Source organism: Columba livia, chromosome 4, assembly GCF_036013475.1.
Source record: "Columba livia isolate bColLiv1 breed racing homer chromosome 4, bColLiv1.pat.W.v2, whole genome shotgun sequence".
Classification (NCBI taxonomy): Eukaryota; Metazoa; Chordata; class Aves; order Columbiformes; family Columbidae; genus Columba; species Columba livia.
Window position 1 is genome coordinate 50,200,161 of NC_088605.1, and position 21,071 is coordinate 50,221,231.

The 21,071-nt window shown below is 39.8% G+C and overlaps 1 long non-coding RNA gene across 1 annotated transcript in view; it reads left to right on the plus strand.

Moving 5' to 3' along the window:
• LOC110365848 (uncharacterized) overlaps positions 1–21,071 on the plus strand; it is a 95,846-nt gene that overhangs the window by 3,633 nt on the left and 71,142 nt on the right. The window contains exon 2 of the long non-coding RNA XR_002425735.2: positions 1,648–1,775. This is a non-coding gene — a long non-coding RNA (uncharacterized LOC110365848). The remainder of the gene's footprint in view (positions 1–1,647; positions 1,776–21,071) is intronic.

The following is a 21,071-nucleotide window of genomic DNA, read 5'->3' on the forward strand; positions in this document are numbered from 1 at the left end:
AGAAAATTTTTACTTTGATAATTATTGACCTGTTCATTGGTGATGAATGGGGAAGGTGGTACCTTCTAGTGTGTTCTCAGCTTGCTTGTAATTCAGGAAAATGAAGGTAGCAACACAATATTCTGATGTTTTTAATCTCAAATATAAAGGATAGACATGTTTAGGGCTTTTTTCTTGATAAACTTGCAAATGGGAAGTGCAGCACTACAGTTTTCCTTAAGGTTTCCCTGAGAAATCTGAAATTTTGAGGAAAAAAAATGATCATTTTGGAGATGTGACTGGAGCACAGTTGCAATGTGGCTGGCTTTCAGCCGATTGTTTCCAATGACATGTGCCAGACTGACTTCAGACTAGAGGCTGCTTTCCCTTGGATCCAAGGAGCAGGGTTTTTACAGGCGTAAATCACCATTGAGTGGAGTTTTATCATCTTATACTAACTTCTGCCATCACTGTGAAGATCTTCTGAAGTTGCTTTTATAACTAAACAGCTTTTCTTTCCCATACTATGTCTCCACAATGCCAACTACGTTTAGTTTCCACTTCCAAGGAGACAGCGGCAAAGGGCTGTGTGCTGCATCCTCCCCTTAAACTGAGCTTTCATTTTTTTCAAGGTTCTGAGTTAGCTACCACTTGAAGATACCAGATAGTGTAAGAGGAGAAACTCAGTGGTACTTAGCAAACTTTGATTATAAGCCAAGCTCTGCCCTTTTGAAACACCAAAATAAGACGCTTTTCTGACTGTGCACCATCACTAATACAGAATATCATCAGTGGCTGTTGTTTAGCTTCAATACCTTTACTGATAATGGTAAAACTGAGCAGAACTTCATATTTAAATGAATGAACACCAAAGCAGAGCAAAATTCCCTGTTATCCCTCCTTGTTAATGGTAACACATTCTTTGGAGCTTGATATTAAAGGAGTTCTCAAGCTATGCATGGAGTCAAAGTAAAGGGGCTGGAAATGGCCTCAGATAGCAATATAGTCAACTTCGCAGTTGCTCATCCTTTCCTGAGAAACATGCATGTTTTGCCTCTAATGCTGCACATTCATTTCTTTGGAGTGAATGGTTGAAAAGTCCTTTTATGCAGCCATTAATCTTGACTTTTTTCAAAGGGATTTTATCGTTGCTATAGAATAGTTAAAACCTGTATGAAAAGGATTAGACAAAGATGCATCTAAAAGTAAGTATATTCAGAAAAATAAAGCCAGAGGTTAGTAAAATTCTAGAATTTTAGAGAATGCCTGCAATCCTGGCATTTATCAGCTTTTAAACTTGACAACTATTTAGTTGCTTTTAAAATTTATAGATGATAGATACATGGATCAATTGTTGCATTACCCTCTCGCCTTTTAATTTGAGGTAGAAATAGTGTGATAGCTCCTTCTAACCTTAAAAGAAAAAGATTTCACACTACCATAGAATATCTGTGATCATTATGTATATGCTCCCAGGCATTTCAAGCAAGTGCATTTATGATGGGTTCTATCCTGAACTGAATTGTTTGAGTGTTTGAAGATGGTAAACTTGGGAAGATGATCTGGAACAGAGTTGCATGGAGTTCTGTATAAAAAGTGTGATTAAACAAGGTAACTTCATACCCAAGGCAGAAAAAAAGTGACTTGTCTGATTATCTCTTCTTACAGCTGCACACTGTTTGCCTTTCCATCACCTCCTCCTTTGGAAGGAAACATACGTGACAAGATCTAATTTTCCATTATTTCTGGAGATTTCTTCCAACTGGGAAGCAGGCAAGGATGTCATTTAGTAGCAGGTACATTTATGCACAGATGTTTAATTAGATTCAAAATGAAGGGTCTTTTTGATGGTTATGTTCTATAACTGTGCAAGAGTGTAATTTTACAGACATAAATACAGTATTGGTAAGTATCAAATATTGAGGTTGCTGTGCTTAAATATTCACCAACAAGAGTTTGCTTTGAAGTTGGGTTTGAGAAATTTCCACTTGTGTCATGCTCATTATTTACATAAGCCGCACCATCAAGGAATTGCAAATGAAACCATGTAGCAGAAATTATTAACCAAGAAAACAACTGAATATTTTCAAAAGCTGGTTTGCCATACTGACTCCAAAGATATTCAAACAGCTTTGAATATATTAAAATGAGAATTTTTCAGTGTGTCTTTTAGCAATTAATGGAGGAAAAAAAGGAAAACAGAATTTATTCAAAACCATATTTATTGGTAATTTTTGTTTTTCTCTGCTGACAGTATGGTATTTATGAACTGAGCTGCTCTGAAATCAGAACAGAAAGGTGGCAAATACAGATTTATTTACCTTCATTCAATTCCCGTATTCTTTTCAGTAAAATGTTTCTCTGCTGAAACTTTCAAAGCGGCACAAGGAAGATAGCTTGCAATTCCATTGAGTCCTTTTAGGACCTAGCACATCCAGTATATAAATCTTAAATTCTCAGTTTTTGGTGGCTTATGCCGGTTTGGTGTTTTTCCATTACAAAGCAACAGAAATTGTTTTTAAAGGAGCATGTCACCCTGAGTGCCATTGCACAGCTCATAAATCCAGACCTTGTTTTAATTTAGTGTGTCAGAAAATGACTCATTTGTTCATTACTACATTAATTCATTCAGAACAGTACTTTGTCATGGATGTCTAGCTGCTATAAAACTAATCATTTCAGACTGTCTTCTCTCTGGAAAAGCAAGTATACTTCCTTCTCATGATGGGTGGAAGCATACCTGACTAGAAAAATGGGTTATGCTTCAAATTGTGTGGGGCTTTATACCATCAATAACAAGTATTCTTAGAAAATATGAATTCTCCCTACCCGAATTAATTAGGGTAGATTAGTTTAAAACTATCCTACCGGAGTATTAAAGTGTAATCACTGTTTTAAGGATAGGGTATTTCTTTATTAGTTCTTTTTTTCTAGGTATGTGTAATGATCTGTGATCATGTTTCGAGAGTGATAGTACCAGGAACTTCTGTGTTCTGATGAAAGCTGAGATTCTTGTGTAGCATCTCCTTGACAGCCATGGTGCATCATGAGAGTACAGGGACATCATAAGCTTTAGCAACACAATAGCGAAGTCATTTCAACAGATGCAGTTTTAAGTGTGCATTTCATGTAACAGAGGCAGAAAGATTGGTTACATTCATAGAACTTGTCTTTCAATATGATTTGCTGTCATTACTCATCACCAAAACATGTAAATAAGTACACCTTCAAACCCAGTTTGTTTGTCTTAATTGTGCCTCCTCTACTCCCAGATCTGTATAAAGATCTGGAAGCAAATTTCCCCTTTCCTAGACTGATGCAGACCCACTCTGGTGCAATATTTTCTTTTTCTCTCTCCCCACTCTCCTCACCCCTCTTCTTGTCTTCATAAGAATTTCAGTGTAGGAAATTCTGTGCTTTGGGAATATTACACTGCAGTTCAGGAAGTTGTGATCAAGTTCTTCTCTAAGCGTTGTTGGTTTAGATACATAAAAAACACTGTTGACTTTGGTGAATTTGTTCTGGCTTTACTCCAATACACTGGCGAGCAGAACTAGCCATTTGCTATTTTATCTGACCATGGTCATCTCTTCGACTGGGTTTCTCAACTGTTAGACTCAGAACAATATCTTCTACCAGGATTTCAAAGAACTAATCCTGTTGCACTTGTCAAGCAGCTGAAGATCTTCTAAGCTGCTTCCAGCCTGTTGTTGCACTGTTGTGAAGGCTGTGTTCTCCACAGGAGGAGTTTTGCAGAGAGGCACAGTAAGTGTATATATTTGTGGGGTTTTGCCTATACTGCAGAATACCCACAGCTCTGTGGAGAAATGATAGTTGTCCCATTCTGCCACGGAGGAGACAAAGCAGTCAGCATGGATTCCACTAATAGAAGTGACAGATTCAGGATGCAGAAAATGCCTCCAATTGGAGAAAAAAACCCAGTAGCCATTGTGCTTCTTGCTGATATATGGGGTGCTTTGGTTATCTCCTTTGAACTTCTGTTGGAGAAATGGAAAATTACTTCTAGAACGAGGCATGGGCTTAAGGCTGCCAGACTTATTCTTGAGCCTGCTTTCTTCATCTAGAAAGGCACAATTGATGGGTGCCCTCGGAGAACGAATAGGACAGTAACGTGTTTTATCTGGTGCCCATGACTAAAATAGAAAGCTTGATGTAAAGGATGGGAAATTGTGATCTTACCAAAAATTGTTGTCACTGGAAATTTATTTGCTGCTAATGTTATGATGTATAGTATTTTTAAAGGCCCTGAATTTTCTTGCAGCAGGTACAGCTTGGAGAATAAACTTTGTAATCTTTGCTTTACACTCTTCAGCTGGATCTGTCTCAGACAACACGTTGCTTATGCAGGATGTGAACCTGTGTAAGATTTATTCTCTTCTGGGTACAGCAGATGATTTGTTATGGCACTCTCTAATCTTGATATGAGTTACTTGTCCTGAAACGTTTTTATGAAAAAGAGAAACAGTTTTTGAAAACCAAAATGCTAGGGAAGGGACGGGTGTGTATCAGGATTAGAATCAGTTCCCTTAATATATTTAAATAATGTCATCTTTCCGTTTAATTGCTACTGTAAATGTTAATATGTTAGTCTGACATTTTCACACTCCTTTTACAGAGCAGTACTTGTTGAGAAAGCAGAGAAAGGCATTGCTATGCAAATGACATGTGACTTTTAGACAATACGGAAATATTTGTGCTGAGTTTTGCTCCATTAACTGTGAAGTAGTCAGGGTTTTATGTAATTATGAAGTGCTGTGTTTCCTTAGAAAACTAGGACACAGATTTCCCAGGAGGAATTAGCAAATAATTAAAATCTTGAGGAAAATAAAACAACAATGAAGTCTCAGCCAACAGACTTCCAGATCTCTGATATCTGACAGCATTTTGATTTGGTTTCTTTTAAAGTGTTTCAACTAAAGGATGTTCTGGGTTTGACTCCATGCTGCTGTGTTGTGGTCTAGGAAAATAGATGCAAAAAGCATTGGATTCAGTGAGTTGTGCCAAGCATCTTCAGGTTACCATGTATCCATCTGCTTTGTAGTTTGTCATCCCTCTCCCATTCTGTGTTGTTCAGTTGTCCCTTTTCCTTCACTCCAGGCAATCAGTATTCGCACCACTGTTTGATACCTCTTGTACCTCTGCCAGAGGCAGAATGACAGATTTGTTCTGGATTTGCCCTTCCTTGTGCTCACCTGTATACCTGTAACTCCACAAAATAAAGTTTAAGGTGACCTTTCTTTCTTTCTTTCTTCTTTTTTTTTTTTTTTTTTTTTTTGTGGAAAGGAACGAGTTTTGATTTAATCTTTTTTTTTTTACACATCGTATTATGGTATCTACTTCATAGTGGTTAATTTCTGTGGAAGCAAGCGCAGTGGAGATCAATATTACAAGACTTACACTTTGCTAGGCAGTACTCATTGACTGTCTTTACACCTAATTACCTGTGACCATCTTGTCTTAATTACTTAAAGAAAGAAAAACGGAGTTTGTAATCCCATTTGGAGATGGCAAGGGAACACCTGTCCATGCTTTGCAACTGGCTGCATGTTACAGGTTAAACCACTGCACATCTGTGATGAGAAGTAATTTGAAAGTCAGTTAAAGCTGTGGGGTCTGTGCGTGTATATGTGCATATGATGTATACAGCTCTGAAGTGGGCTTTTATGCCAGAAGTACCTTTCTTCTCTAAGGAGTCATCATTTCAGTGTTCACAGCCTATCATGTGGAAGGATTGATGTAGAAGAGTCTGCTAAACTGTAACATCAGAAAGCTAAGGAGTGACAAGCTGTGAGGAGTACGCTTCATTATTTACCTTAATTTCTAAACCGGCATGTCCATCTAGGAGCATATGAGTCAATTATGCTCAGATTTAATTCTGAACTGAATATATTATATTGATGATTTTTGGAACCGAGCCTATCAAACATGTTAGTGAGAAGTTTAGATAGGACTCAGTAGCCTTTTTTGGTTTAGCAGATGAATTCTTTGCTCCCATCATGGAAAATGAGAGCACCCTTAGCTGCAGCATTCAGGTAGGAACGCTGCTGGTCTTCTGCTTCAGCTGTGCAAATTTATACCTGAAACTGTGTTACATCTTTCAGTTGTCACTGTTCCTTATACAGTGATGAGATCTCTTTGTTTTAAAGGTTTTTGTAATACGCCAAGTAACCATTGATATCAGGAGGTTAAGTGATTCCTCTATCATACTAATCTTAGAGGTTCCCTCCACACTAAATAAAATCCAGCTCATTTTGCTTGCACCCTGAATTACTAATCAATTTGGTGAAAGGCAAAATGGCTCCAGCTTTTGGTATGCTGTCATCAGTGCAGAGGGAAATCTGCTCCGGGTGCCTGATGAAAGGAATGCTGATTCACTGTTAGCTTTGATTTCTGACTGGAAAGGCTGGATTATTCCTTCAAAATATTCTTTTTCATCTCCTTTACAACTCCTTTCCTGAAAGTATGGGTATGAGTTCTCAACTGAACAGAATTGAGTTATGGTGACTTAAAAAAGTGTCTGCTTGCTGTGGGTGAGCCTTGGTAACTAGCTGTGTGATTGTTCTGACTTTGCTCCAATTCCAGAGTAAAATATTATTAGCCCTAGTGACATCACTGTTTTTCGGATAAATGTAGACTGAATGTAGACTATGTTTTCCTTCCTTTTGTGACTATGGATGTCTACATGTACCCTGAGGGCTTTTTTCTATGACAATAATTGGGAGGCTGTGCAGAGCAGGATGGAAAGTAAGGCCTGCTGAACTGCAGAGATAAAAACACCACTGAGGATACTGATGGGGTGCTAAGTCACAGAATAAGGGTCCAGTGACTTACTGTCTCTGCTGCAAGATCCTCATCAGGATCAGGCTCTCAAAGATTTTAAAAGGACACGGGCATTAATCTTATGCTGCTGTTATTGCCCAAGGGGAAAAGCTATTGTGTGCTCTGAATAATTAAGAAGTTCTTGTAAACATTGACTTTTTGTTTGTTTGTCTGATTTACTGAATCAGATTTTGAAGACAGTGAATAGTGTATGCCATCGTTTTACTTGGCACCAGCCTCTGTAGCTGCTACCTGTGCAGGGAGTTTGTTCTCATAGACCCTGCAGATAAGTGTTTCAAGAATTGGATGCATGGGATTTATTAATCACACACACAGTCAGTGACTGGCTTGTGTAACAAAGTAAATCTAGTATAGTCTAGAATAAATATTTATGAAGATGAAAACTTTTTTGGAATCTGAAATTGCAGTAGAAATAGCTCAGGTAATATCCTGCATGAATTTCTCCACCTTTTGGTGACACAAGACTTAAAGCAGTCTTTATCACATCTCACTGCCTTTCCTTGACCTCTGCTTTCCCCATGGGCCTGAGCAATGAAATGTGTCTCAGCACAGTCCTATGTAAGCACAACTTATCTAATACTACAAGCTACCATTCACGTACTGGTGACCTCTGTGTGTTAACCATCTCCTGGTGTGTTAGCCAAGCTCCGTTAGCAATGGTAAGAGCGTTTGGTCCATGTGATGTTGATTCTTTTCATTTGGTGATATGTCTGTTCTACCACTACAAGACTCTAACATGCATGAGCAATTTTGGAATAACTCTCGAGCAACTAAAAGAATACCACCACCACCTCACCAACTAACATTAAAGTAAACAAAACAAAGCAAAACAAACAAAAAACAACAAACAAAAAACCTAAAATTGCACTCTTGTAACTGAATGTCAAGGCCAAGATATTTGCTTGTGGGGTCACTGGCTGCTGGAGGAAGGGTTTTAGTAGAAAATTTGCAGCTATTGCCAACATACGTCAGCAGCTACTAGATGCTGATGGGATTTTGCACAGCTGTCGCTTCCAAGACACTACTTGGGGTCATCTATATTGAAAGTTTTCCATGCATGGAGGTCATATAACCAAGTCTGCTACTTGTGCCTTCCTGGGTAAGAATGTAAATGCCAGTGAGAGATGGAAATAACTTTCTTTGTTAATAAAGCTGGTAAGTAGTGATGGAGGGGGATTGTGAGGTCGTTAGAGCATCCTCTGTGTTTCCAAAGGCAACAGTAGGGCCCCTTTTTGACTGTCCTGGATGAAGGTATTTTTTTAGTCAATAGAATTAACTTTTTGTTAGGGAATTCATTAGTTGAGACAACAGCAATGCCTCAAATGAGAAAGTCTTCCATCCGAAAGAGATGAGCTTGTCCAGGTACTATGCTGCGGAGTATTACCTTTGAGGGCAGTGCAGTCCCTAGGCTGGCTCTGAAACATGTTGTGCGCCTGGGCTGTGACATTCAAAAAGAAGAATGAGGAAAACTTGCAACAGTTTTCTTTTCTGCTGCTGCGTTGAAGACAGCAAGGTGAATCTCGTCTTGCCAATCCCCCTGCTCTCCAGCAGTTAGACTAGTGTTCAGTTTGTTTTGGTGCTGTCTAGTGTAGTAAGCGGATGCTAGAAAAAGGCAGACCAGAGGAATAAAAAACTAGATGAAAAGGAAAAAGTAAATCATCCAAGTTCTTAGCAGAAAGAGCTGAAATTTACTTTAAGGCCCCATGTTTTATCTTCCTGTTCTTACCTTGTCCTGTAGTGAAGACCTCACAGTTTGTCTAATACAATAATACTTCAGAAATGGAAGCAGAAAGGGCAAAGAGAAATATGAAGAACAAGTCACCAAATTGTATTAAACTTTCTTAAATGCATTAGGAAGAAGAGCACAGTCAGGAGATTTTTACATTACTTCAGAGACAGCTGAATGAGAAGCTGCAGAAGGGGGGTAGTGGTTGCTCTCAGCACGCACTTGAAGAAAGTTTCAAGATTTTCTGCATTGCTTTCTGTGAAGACCTTCTTTACCATTGCTCTAATTTCACCACTATGGATTAAAAGCCTAATTACAAACAATAATGGCAAGTTTAAGAAAAGTATAGGATAAAGCTTTGGAAAGGCTTTGGAAAAAGCAGCATAGCGATGGCCACCTGTTGCAACCATGTGGAGTTTCAAGGTATGGGCATTTTGGAAGGTTTAGTTTCAAAGCTTTCCACTGGATCTGAAAAGGAATCTGTGGTCCTGCTGAGATCCAACAAAGCCATTCTGAAGGCATCCAGCAGGCAGTAGTGGTGCCTCCAAGGGCACTGACACACCGTGAGGGTATTCAAACATGGTAACCAGAGAGGTTGGGGAATATGTTTCATTCAACATATCAGAAGCTTCACTGGACAATTTTGGAGCTGCCTTCTCCAACTAGACATGTTCTGCAGGAGGCTGACTGGATGACCTGCTGAAGTCCCTTCCAACTAAAGTGACTGTATGGTTTCATGTGGTGTCCATTTATTTATATTGGGGGTGGGGGGAGAGAAGAAGCCTAGGGATGGTACTGAGGGATTAGATAAATGGCAGTAAAGGTGCAGGCAAGATGTGGTCTCCAGAACAGACAGAATTTAGCAGTGCTGTGTGTACAGTGTGTACAGAACTGAAACCTGCAGCTGTTACTGAGTAGAAAGTAGACAAGCAGCTGGTGATGTCATAGTAATTCTGAATAAGTTGCAATGCCTAGTTGAAATAAAGAGGGATGTGGTTAGAAAGCTTGTTTCTCATCATCCAAATTCTTATATTTGAGTAAAATATGACTTTTGTTTATGAAGAAATTGTTAGTTTCTGAGGATCAAACTAATAGAATCACAGTTGGAGTTGAAAGGGTCCTTTGGATATTTTCTGGTCCTACCTCACTGCTCCAAGTCAGCTAGAGCCTGATACATGTCCCATGTGAAAAGAACAGTTTGGGAAGGAAATTATGTGTTGTGACTTGTCCTGAATGTTAGGAGGCAAGATTTAATGCTACAGAAAATCTTACCCGTCTCTGGTACTAGATTACTAATTCTGCTGAAGTTCCCCTCTCAGTTTTGATAGGGATTAGAGCACAGTTCAGACTTGTTTCTAACACTGCTCTCAAGTACCTGCATGCCTGGAGATAATGCCTCATTAGGGTCCAAGACTAAATTATTTTTTATTACCTTACATCCTTCTCCAGGTCACTCTGTCAATATGAAGGGGCCAAGTAGAATTTGTTTCTGAACTGAAGTACTCTTTGCAAAGTGGTATAGAAAACCAGGCAGGAGCGGTTCCTACTATGAACAGTGTGGAAACTGTGTGATCGGTATGGCATGATGTTTGTTACCTGCATAAATTATTAATGGCCTTTAATTCTTGTGTTTAAGCTTGCTTGTAGCCAGCTCCTTGTTGTGGTAGGTCAGATGCTTCCAGGTGTCCTGAAAGAAAGGAGTCTTCCTTTAAACCCCACTACTTTTGTTCTGGAAGGAGCTTAAACCATTCATGAGCACTAAACACCAGGCTCACAGATTTCTGGATTGAGTGAGCATCCAGTGTTTGATATGAGACCCTCTACCATGTGTTATCATGGCAATGATAACACAAAGCAAATGAGGTTCTCTGCCAGAACTAGGAAGGTGGGGAGATCATAGTACAAACTGGCTGTGATGTTTCAAATTCTGTGCATAACAGATCTACTACCAGCCTTGCTGTCTAATACATATCTTGCCAGTAGGTACAGATTTACACTCCTTTAGAGTTTAAAAATACTGTCAACACATTCTTTCATGTGCAATTTGAAGTTTGTAAACCATTGGGTTATTTGAATTCATCTGCAGTGTTCCTTACTTTCTCAGGCTGTCTTCCAGTTCTGTGACTTCCCTCTTCTCCTCCCATCCTCACTCCAGTTACCTTACATTTTGACCTTTACTGTTTTTTCTTCAAAAAAAATTTATACAGCTGTCTACCCACTCTTGTCACTAAACTCCTGGTTTGCTTTCAAGCAGATATTAATATACAGATGTAACGCATTCCAGTGCTGAGGTTCCTACATAGTTTATACTCAGGGCTCAACAGTGTTATAGAGCTCTGTCTTACAGGGTGACAACAACTTTGAGTTCACTTTAGTTTGTATTCCAAAGCAGTTGTTTAAAGAGTGAATTTGCCTTGTTTGCTTACAAATAAACAATTTACTGTTTAAATGAACACTTAGTGGTACTCCCTCGATGCAGGGTCTTTAATGTCTGTCATGAGGTCATCTTGCCATCAGAAAATACCGTAAGAAAGGCACCACTTCCTTAAAATGACAGAAGCCAAATTTGCTATTTTCCCACTGCATATTACAGCCCCAAACTTTCAGGCACACTTACACTTCCTTACATAAGTAAACTGCTTTCAAGGGGACCATGCATAAGAAAATGACAGTGCACATCTGCGTGTTGACATCATTTAGACTCTGATAACATATCTCTGCAACCGGTGTCATTTTGTTCAGCTGCAGTTGCTGAAGTTGCAGGTAATAGGAGCTATTTCATATTGAAGTAGAGTTGTATGTGCACAAGAGCTACAGGTCTGTTGTGAAACAACACTCTTTTCTGGATACCCTTCTTGTGCACTTACCACCTTCAAAAGTCATAAAGTTTTGCCAAGGGCTGATGTTTAATAATATCAAGAAGATCCTTCCCCTAAAGCGGGAGAAATAGTGCTCTGCTTTATGCCTGATGGACTGCATTTCATTGAATCTGGTATATTAAGGCTTCAAAGGTCAATCAAGCTTTGATTCAGATATTTTCGTAGGCCCATTGAACGCAAGAACTCCCCAGGTACCTTTGGTCTTACCACATTTATTACTGTGTATAGTACAACTCCTTATGAGTAAGAATAATAGAATTGGGTCCTTGATTTCTCTTCTAAAAATAACAAACCAAAATAATCACTTTGCATCTTTGAACATTCTGCCTTAGTAGTTCCTGTAAACCAAGCATCAGAAGTATTGAAGAAGACTGAACAACACATTGTGAGTTATTCTGAGGCCACCTAGTTCGCCCAATAGACAGATACTTGCAGAGCTGACTTGTGTAAAGTATGTATCCACGATTAAAGCTTTTCAGTATTGAAGTGTCAAAATCTATTCTAAAAAACTACACGTTTGGGGCTTGCCTGAAATAATTCAAGACTTCTTGTCTTCCTGGCTATACAGAATAAAATCTTAAGATGGCATGGGCATGTTTGCCTTCAATAGCATCCTAAATGGGATGATAAAATTTGAAAACATCTGGAAAGTGCTTTTCCTGTATCAAGCACGCTGTGCTTGGTATAAAAGTTATGCTGATACTCTCTCTGCTTGTTTTACTGTCCGCTCATTATTTCTGTATCAATATTAAAGATTGAGATTACAGGGAAAGGACCCTTGATGAAACTGCCATGCTGTGTAAACTGGAGTCTTGTGGAATCTGAGTGAAGGCTCCCAGAACTCTCAAAAAAATGCCCATCACTGACTTTTGATAAATTTACTGTCCTGAGAATGGTAAAAGGTGTTGCTACATTAGGCAATACACAATATTGCCTTTTCTCACTACCTTACTTTCTCTGAATTGGATTCTGTCTATCTTTCGGCTAGTGTAAACTTGGAATAAACTCAAAATTATTGGTTTAGCTAGCTAATGTCACACTTGGGTTGAAATGTCAGATCTAAATCAAATGCATACAGAAAATGCACCTGCTGGATTGTCACAATTACAAAGGGACAGCCTAGGCATGAAAAGGATATCATTGCTTGTTGGTAATATCAGTCATTTTCTAAATCAAATAAGCAGGTGATAAAATGACTCAGAACTGTCTGCTGATGGGTTTATGCCAGGTCCTAGAGGAGTTACTAAATGCGCACTTTTGAAGTCCTTGAATTACTCCCATTCTGTCAAGGGACTGCCTCAGGGTGGGTGAAGCAGTTTTGTTGCATAATATCTCCAGAGAGCTGAGCTCCAGGAACGTGTTGACCTGCAAGCTGGTGAAGGAAATCAGAACAAACACCGTTGCCTGTGTGCTTCTAAATTACTGTGTGCTGCACTGAACAAGACAAGAGATCTCCTGCCCTTTCCCAGCTCTCCACAGCTTAACACTTTATCTTGTGTTTTCTTGATTGTCCTGGTACAGCTATTTGTGCACTTCTATGAAAAACTAGACTCAGGAAATGGATCTCAATGAAGCTTTGCGAGCAAAACATGTGAGTGGATGTGGTGTGTGCTGGTTTTCTTTTTTCTTTTTTTAACTGACCATGCTTTGAGTAACTTCAGCAGAGACCCTCCAATATGTGCAAATGTCTGAGATCAGAGCTTAGCCAGCTGAGGGAATGAGAAACAGGGGGGGTTCCTAAATGTTGTTTGATCAAATGGAAGTTGAAGATGACTTGCACTGTCCTAGCTGCAAACACTGATTGTCAAATGCACTTTACCTCTAAAGCGCTAAGGATTATTATAAGCTTAAAGACAAGTGAGTGACCGGATACATTTTAATGACAGTAAACAATGGGAAGGTGATGTACACTTAGCAGAAGCCATTTACAGCAAGTTTCTAGAGGGCTCTTTTACCTTCCTTCTGTCCCTCTCATTATCAGGAGGTAATGGCAGCTCATACAGTGTGTGCAATGAAAGGGACCATTTGAAGGGAAGCTCAGTAACCTGCAGCTACCATGAACACTAAAAGGAAGCACTTTTTACTTCAATGCTACTGTTAAAAGCTCAGCTTTAACCTGAGGGGGGAGGAGGCAATTTTGGAAGCCTGTTTAGCTTAATTTATTTGTGGCTTGAGAGCTCAGATACAAAGGTATATTTGTCATTTAATTCTTGCTGCAAGACTTGCCAAATACCCTGGGACTTTAATGAACCTGGGGGAAGACATCTTTACTTATGAATATCCTTTAAATTAAAAATACCAACTGGCATCAGAATTTTGAAGGCTGGGTGCACAACAGGGGGAATGAGCAAATGGTAGAGCTCATATGCACAACTGAGGACATTTTTTTATCCCTGGAAAGGTGTGCCCTTTGAACAGATAATGTTTTCCACCATGCTGCTCTTTGTCCTTTTTCTTGAATGCTGGAGTTAAAAGCCAGCTTTATTGTTTCTCCATTTTGATGTATATTGAGTATGAGAGTCAGCGCACCCTAGGCAGTGTGCACTTGGCTGCCAATGCAATGGGAAGCAGAAGGAACTTTGTAAAAAGTTGAAGAATAAAATTCAGCTCTGAAAATTGTCTGCTACATATTAGTCATATATTCCTTCTTCATTACATTAAAACTGAACTCCTAGTCATCTGTTGAAAAATAGAGCAAAACAGAGAGCCCAGTCCTTGCAGGGTCCTATTGTGCCAGTTCTGGGCTCCCCAGTTTAAGAAGGACAAGGAATTACTGGAGAGAGTCCAGCGGTGGGCTATGAAGATGCTCAGGGCTCTGGAGCCATCTTATGAGGAAAGACTGAGAGAGCTGGGGCTGTTCAGCCTGGAGAAAAGAAGATGAGAGGGGACATTATTTCTGATAATATCTCCAGGGTGGGTGTCAAGAGGATAGGACCAGACCGTTTTCAGTGGTGCCCAAATTGGGTCTTCTGAATAGTTTTATTTTACATCTCAGTTCAGTTGTACTTGTCTTGTACTTGCTTTCTCCATGCACTCTCTATTTCCTCATGTTTATTTTATCTCCTGCCCTACAGTCTTCTTTATATAAGAAAATGTACAGTATCTATGTCTCTAGTTGTTATCTTTGTGCAGCATGAAAGAGCTTTTAAGATACCTGGGAACTATTCATTCTCTTCCTTTTGTACTAATGGCATGGATAATAAGTGTATATGCACATCTTAAGCAAATCTAATGATAAAACGGTGTACATAGGTATCAATAATATACAGGAACAGTCAGCTTATAGGTGTATAGCACACACCTGTATAAAACAAAACTGCACTTACTGGAGGAATAGTGTTTATTGGTATGTCTTAAACCAGGGTTGGGGATTTTGACTTGAGTTTTGCACAGGGGCAACAATTTTATTACTGTAAGTTTATTGTAGATAACTTTTGGGGTTGTAGATGGTGGGTCAAGCTGCCTCGGATGTCCTTAGGCCTGTATGTTGTGTGACTTTGTAAGGTGGTCAGTGTTGTCTGAGCTCAGACATCAGTTTGCTCTGTTAAAATCTGTTGCAGAAGAATAGTCTAGTTCGCAGGGTGTTTGGTTCTTTTGGAGGGGGGAGGTGGTTTGGGAGGCTGTGGGTTATTTTTGCTGTTATTGATTGTTGGGGGGGGGGTGTTGTTTTGTTTTTGCTGGGTTTGGTTGGTTATTTGGGTTTTTTTTAGTAAAAGCCAACAAAGCAAGAATTCACCTTCCACCTCCTGAAAAATATCTCCATTAGGAAAGATCTCAGAATGCAATAAAAGCCAAGAAAATCTTGCCGCAAGAGGGGAAAAACAGTCAGGGTGGCTGAAATTAGCTGTCAAAGGCAGCTAAAATCCTAGCTGTAACCTGGAAATCTGCTGATGATCCCGTGCTTCTGATGGTTGAAGCTGCTTGGCATGTCACTGGATCAAAATTAACCTATTCTATACCAGGCCAACATTCAAGACTAAATCTGTTTTACAGATTAATTGGACTATCTATTGTGGCCAAGAGGCTGTGTTGAGTGGAAAAATTGAGATAATTATTTGAGAAAATTCTTGAACTGGTGCTCCTGCTGGTGTGGAGACAGAGAAAGAATTGAAGAGAAGGTTTTGAATGTCCTGGCAATTCTCCACTTTTGTGGTCAAACCATGCTCATGGCATAGACTGGTTTATATCATAATTCACCAGAAATTGCGTCCCATTTTTTTCTTGTAAAGAGATGAAAAATAATTGTATTTCTAGTCCCCATTCTGGTCTTTGGTTTAGGCATCCTTAACCACATGGACCAGATGTGCTAGACATCTGATGCTACTACTGAAGTCTAGCACAAAATCCTTTGGGAGAAAATGTATTATTTGAAATACCTGCTTTCCCAGCAGTCCCAAGAACAGGTAAAAGAACTTAACTATAAGGTATCTGGCTGTTTTATTCTCTTTCTAGTTACTTCAGAAATTCAAGAGAAAAAAACATCTGGAAGGATTCAAAGACTGCATTTAGCTAAAGAAAGTGAACAAGAACTAGCTAGCTTTTGTAATCCAGACTGGATTAGCAGTTAGGCCTAAATCAACAAAGTAGATAGAAGGCAGACAAGACATACTCTAACACACTTCTGAGTGGCAGAAGGGAGGAGTTTTCTTTTGAAAGCCCTTTCACAAAAGGATTTAGGTGAGAGAAGCTTATGTTAAAAAGAGGATAATGGGTAGCTGGGAGACTGTTACTTTTTGACAGCAGCAGGAATTAGTTCATATTTTAGAGAGATTTTCTTTAGGATAAAACCTGGAAAGTTTCAAGGAATCTAACCTATATGGCATTAAAGCAAGCAATAAGAATTTTGCTGTAAATCTAGAAATGGGACGGAAACCCCGGAGAAGAGAAATGAAGGGATGAAAGAGATGAAGATTACAGATAAAAGAGTATTATATTTCTTAGACTTTTCTTGTGCCCTTTTAAAATTCATTCTTTATCTGTGCTTATGAAAAACTTCTGGAAACAGTGGCTCAGGCAAGAGGTCAGCTGTGGAAAACTAGGCAATGGCTGAAGGACCTTCACATACTTACATTTTTCATGAAGTTAATGATGGTGTCACATCCAGGGTCTGCTACCTGTTCTCTACAGTCTTGTGTGTTGTGGTGTGCAGCCCACTAAAGGGAATAGCTGTAACAACGATCTGTATGAACTTTGGATCATGCATGTTGTTTGATGCTTAGATCATCCTGTACCACTGGCAGTAACTGGCTGAGATTCTGCCTGAGAAAGAATCATAGAACCACAGCAAGGTTTCCAAGTTTACCCAGTCCAACCTCCTGCCATGAGCAGGGACATCTTCACCCAGATCAGGTTGCTCAGAGCCCCGTCCAGCATGGCCTGGGATGTCTCCAGGGATGGGGCATGCACCACCTCTCTGGGCAACCTGGGCCAGTGTTTCACCACCCTCATTGATATAATATTGGTCCCTGGCAGACAGGATTATATATTATATATACATCATATTGATCCCTGGCAGACAGGATTATCCATCTGTAGACAGGCTTGTTAACCTGCCTTTGGAATTTGATTGTTATCTTCCCCTTCTAGGAAGTCAGTAAACTGGATGGGGTTGGGTTATTAGCATGAGAGCCCTGAGGCCAAGAGCTGGCTGGAAGTTGAAAAAGGAACTGGGTCTTTCTGTACATGTCACGAGTTGTCACAGTTAACAGGCAAGCAGTCTGGAAGAGATGCCAAGCTTGGAGTTTAAGTGAGTTTCTGTTTATTAGAGATCAGCAAAAGGAGACAGATGTATGAGATTCCTAAATCTTTCCATGGAGTAACTTCATTCTGTCTCCAGTAGGAAATGGTACATGGAAAAGCCTGGGCCAGGCATTGCTTTAAATTGAGTGACTCCGAGTTGTTGAATCTGCCCGTCTGGGAGGAAACCTCATTTCCCTGAAATTATCCTGAAAACTGAGGAAGGCTACAAGTATTTCCAGAATTCATGTGTTAGCTGCAGTTTTAAGTCAGATTCAAGGCTTTATCCAACAGCCATTCATCTGTCTTTTAACTTGAGAACTGAAAGTATTGTATTTGCATGCTTGTTTGAGAAAGAAAACAGAAAACAAAATTTGGTAGCATAATGATGTGAACATTTACCCCCAAATGGGGTTCTGCACATTATTGCTATTTTTGCCCTGTGTTTTGTAGTGATTGTTTCTGTTTGCACTGTTACGAAGGGACAAAAGTAGAACGTTTTGATCCTGTCTGTTGTGCCCGTGTCTCTGTGTTTCAGACTACTGTTTTTATTTTCAGCTATTGCCTTGCTGCAGTAGTTCTGTATCTTGTGCCTGATTTACATCAAGCCTTTCTTGCTGAATTGTCTTATCCTCTTGAACATAAACACTGGATGAATGCTTCTGTCCCTGCTCAGCTAGGCTAGTTTTAGTATTTAACTTGTTGTGCTGTTGGTACTCTTCTGAAGGGTGAAGGTTTTTTTGGCAAACAGATCAGCATCAACGGTGCTAATCATGGATACCTTCTTGTAGTCACTGCTTCCAAGTTCAACTAAATGACTGATTAAAAATGTGCAACTTCTCAGTTGTAGAGAAGGGCAATGTTACTTTTGCTCAAAAGGTGCACATGAGCTAAACACTTTATTCCTCTGCAGCATGAACCAGGTTCCTCGTGTAACTGTTTTTCCTTTTCCTTGCAGAAAATAATATTACAAAAAAGGTATTGAATAAGATTGTACCTGGGATGAGCCACAGGATAGCCACTGGGTACACTATGAAAATATATATGGTGTTAATACCCTAATTCCAAAGTAGTCATCTGATGTTTTCCTGCATTATTTTCATAGACAGACTACTTGGAAAATACATGCAACCAACTTTATGTGTACAATAAACCCTATTGAGGGAGAATAGAAATTGGTAGCAGAGTGGGTAAATGTGTTTCTTCTGCTTCCTGAAAAAAAATAAAGCAATGAGCTATTTTATCCCTAAATAATCTGCAGCACATCTGCTGTTGCTCTTAATTCAGCTGTAAACTTCAAGAGTTCAGTATCAAGGATATTCCCCAGCAGGTTTCTAGTACATCGCTGAATGGGCCAGAATTCAGCTAGCTTTCCAATAGCTCTGTTAACACAAATCATTACTGCCTTCCAATGACAGATTTTTGGAGAGTGGCATGTCTTTCTGTGTGGAAGGCACAGCCTTAGGTCCTGCAGAGCATGCCGGGTCCTGGCTTCATGGCTGGTTGCCTCTTCATCTGCTGCTCTCCAGGTTTGTGCAATCACTGCAGAAAGGCTTAGGAATGCCAGTGTGCCATACACTCAGCTGTCTCCTTTCCATTTGCTGTTCCCTCCCATTCATTAACACAATATTTATGGTTTTAATTAACTCTGAGCAAACTCATTGCTTGTCCATCCTGTCAGAACATCGTTAAAATTGTGCAGATGGCCACACAGACAAGGCCTTGGGTTTTTCAGAAGGCAGAGGAGTTGTTCATGTTGAAAGCTGCAAAATTTGTAGGAGTGTGCATCTACTTGGCTGGCTTTCAGGAGAGATAAGTGCAGTTTTGAGTGCCACTAGGTGGTTTTGCTCTAGAACCTGCGGTTTCTGTGTGGTGTAACTGGCAAGATGTCAAGCCTCTGCCCATGCCTGATGCCTTAGTGTGGATGAACTTAGGATACTCTGCTTTAAGATGGAAGTTCTGTTATCCATGTGCATGTGTGGGATTTTTTTTAAACTTCATACTCACCTGGTTGTCCTCTGATTAACTATTTTAATTAACTCTGGTTTCTGTGGAAAGGCAGCACAAGTGCATGGGTCGGGAGCTGAATGAGCAGCACTGAATCATTGCAGGATGCCCCAGAAGTGCGGTGCAGTGCCCCTTTGAATCCACACGCATCCAGACAGATACTGGGTCTCACTGGGTCGTGAACTGGGAGGATGCAGGAGGTGGCAGCAGGTTCCTAAGCTGTCACTCAGCTGCAGCTGATCATGTGGCAGTTTGATCCTGGTCCACCACAGGATAAAACTGAGCTAACACAAAACACGGCTGAAAATTAAGGTGTTTAAATGCTTCAAAATATTGCCTACTGTTGCTGTGCTGAATTTGTTTCCCTTTTTTCCATGTCCTGACCACTGATACAGTTTCTGAAAAGGCTCCCTGATGGAGCATAAGTTCACAACTAAATGAGTTCTTCCTATTAGCATTTCTGTGTGAATTGCCCTATGGAAGTCAGATGCATGAACTAAATTTTATTTTGTAACACATAACCTGTAAAATGGGAAGGGCTCCATATCTGTGTACGTATGAATAGGTATTTATGTAGACATCTCCAAAGATAGATACAAACAGAAAATTAACAGAAGCATGCATGATGTTACAGGCATTTTTCAGTCCTGCTGCATGTTAATGCTGTAAAGCTGTAATAAAAATATGCATAGAAAGAGAAGTCAAGTTTAAATGAAGATTACAGAGTCATCAGTGAGAATATTTAGACAAAATGCTGCAACCAAGAAAATACAGGTATAACAGATCACCAATTGTCTGTGAAAGGCCTGATAACCATTGTGGTTTCTAAGTTAATGTGCAAAGCCAAACTAAGCATGGATAGGAACAGTAGAAAAGATTGCATTGAATGGATGAAGAGATGTTATTAACTGGCCATTTATCTCAAAGAGGCTGGGTATTGAAGTACTGTGTCTAGTATTTTTCTAGCTAATACCTACTTGAAGGAGCCCATTTAGAGACCCTGGGCAGGGAATTTCAGAAGGACAAAATGCCAAAGAAATGTTGGTTCTGCTTTGTTGCTTTTTTTTTTTTCCTCTAACGGTCAGTTTATCTGCAAGTTGATTCTTCATGGTGTGAGGGAAAGCAAGTGATAGTTAGAAGTGGTGTACTCCTGCTTAGCTCTGACTTGTGGGAGGCCAGTATGGAAAATGCTCAGACCTGTGGTGACATTTGCAGTTGAAGCTCCAAGAACTATTCCCTGACTGCAGGTAGGTATCTTCTTGACCTCAGTGCTGCTAAATCAGTTGTAGTTAGCTGCAGAGCATAATTAAAACGCAAAACCATTGTGTCACAGTGTAATTTGTGTGATGGAGGGAGCTTCTTTGGGACTTAAGTGGAAGGCACTGAAGGTAGGCGTAGATCTTGCTAAGAGAAAGGGAATATCCTTTATGGTTATTGTAAAAGCATGTACTTTGGTAATCTGATATTTTTTATAATCCTGGGAATACTGTCTGCTTCTGTTGCCTTGAACTCCCCATAGTCTTGATATGAGAAGTCAGTGACTCGTTTAAAACTCTTAAGCAGAGAAACTGCATAATCCTGAAGAGACATGAGAATTAATAGAAGGAGCACTGGATTTCAGGAGAGAGATCAATTCCTGGCCTTACTACTGTCCTCCTGAGTACCTGGGTACCTCCTCTTTACTCTGTGTTTCAGTTTTCCCACCAAGAAAACTGGCAGAAGCAGCCTCTTTCTACAAAGCGTTTAAACATTTCTTCAGATTAAAGCATCTTCCCAACCCTGCGTATTGCATACAAGTGATTGTGAAGATGCTCCTTTAACTGAATCCAAGGCAGAATCTCCTGGGCTGCCTCTGTGGCATCAAGTCTTGTATGAAAGGGAAT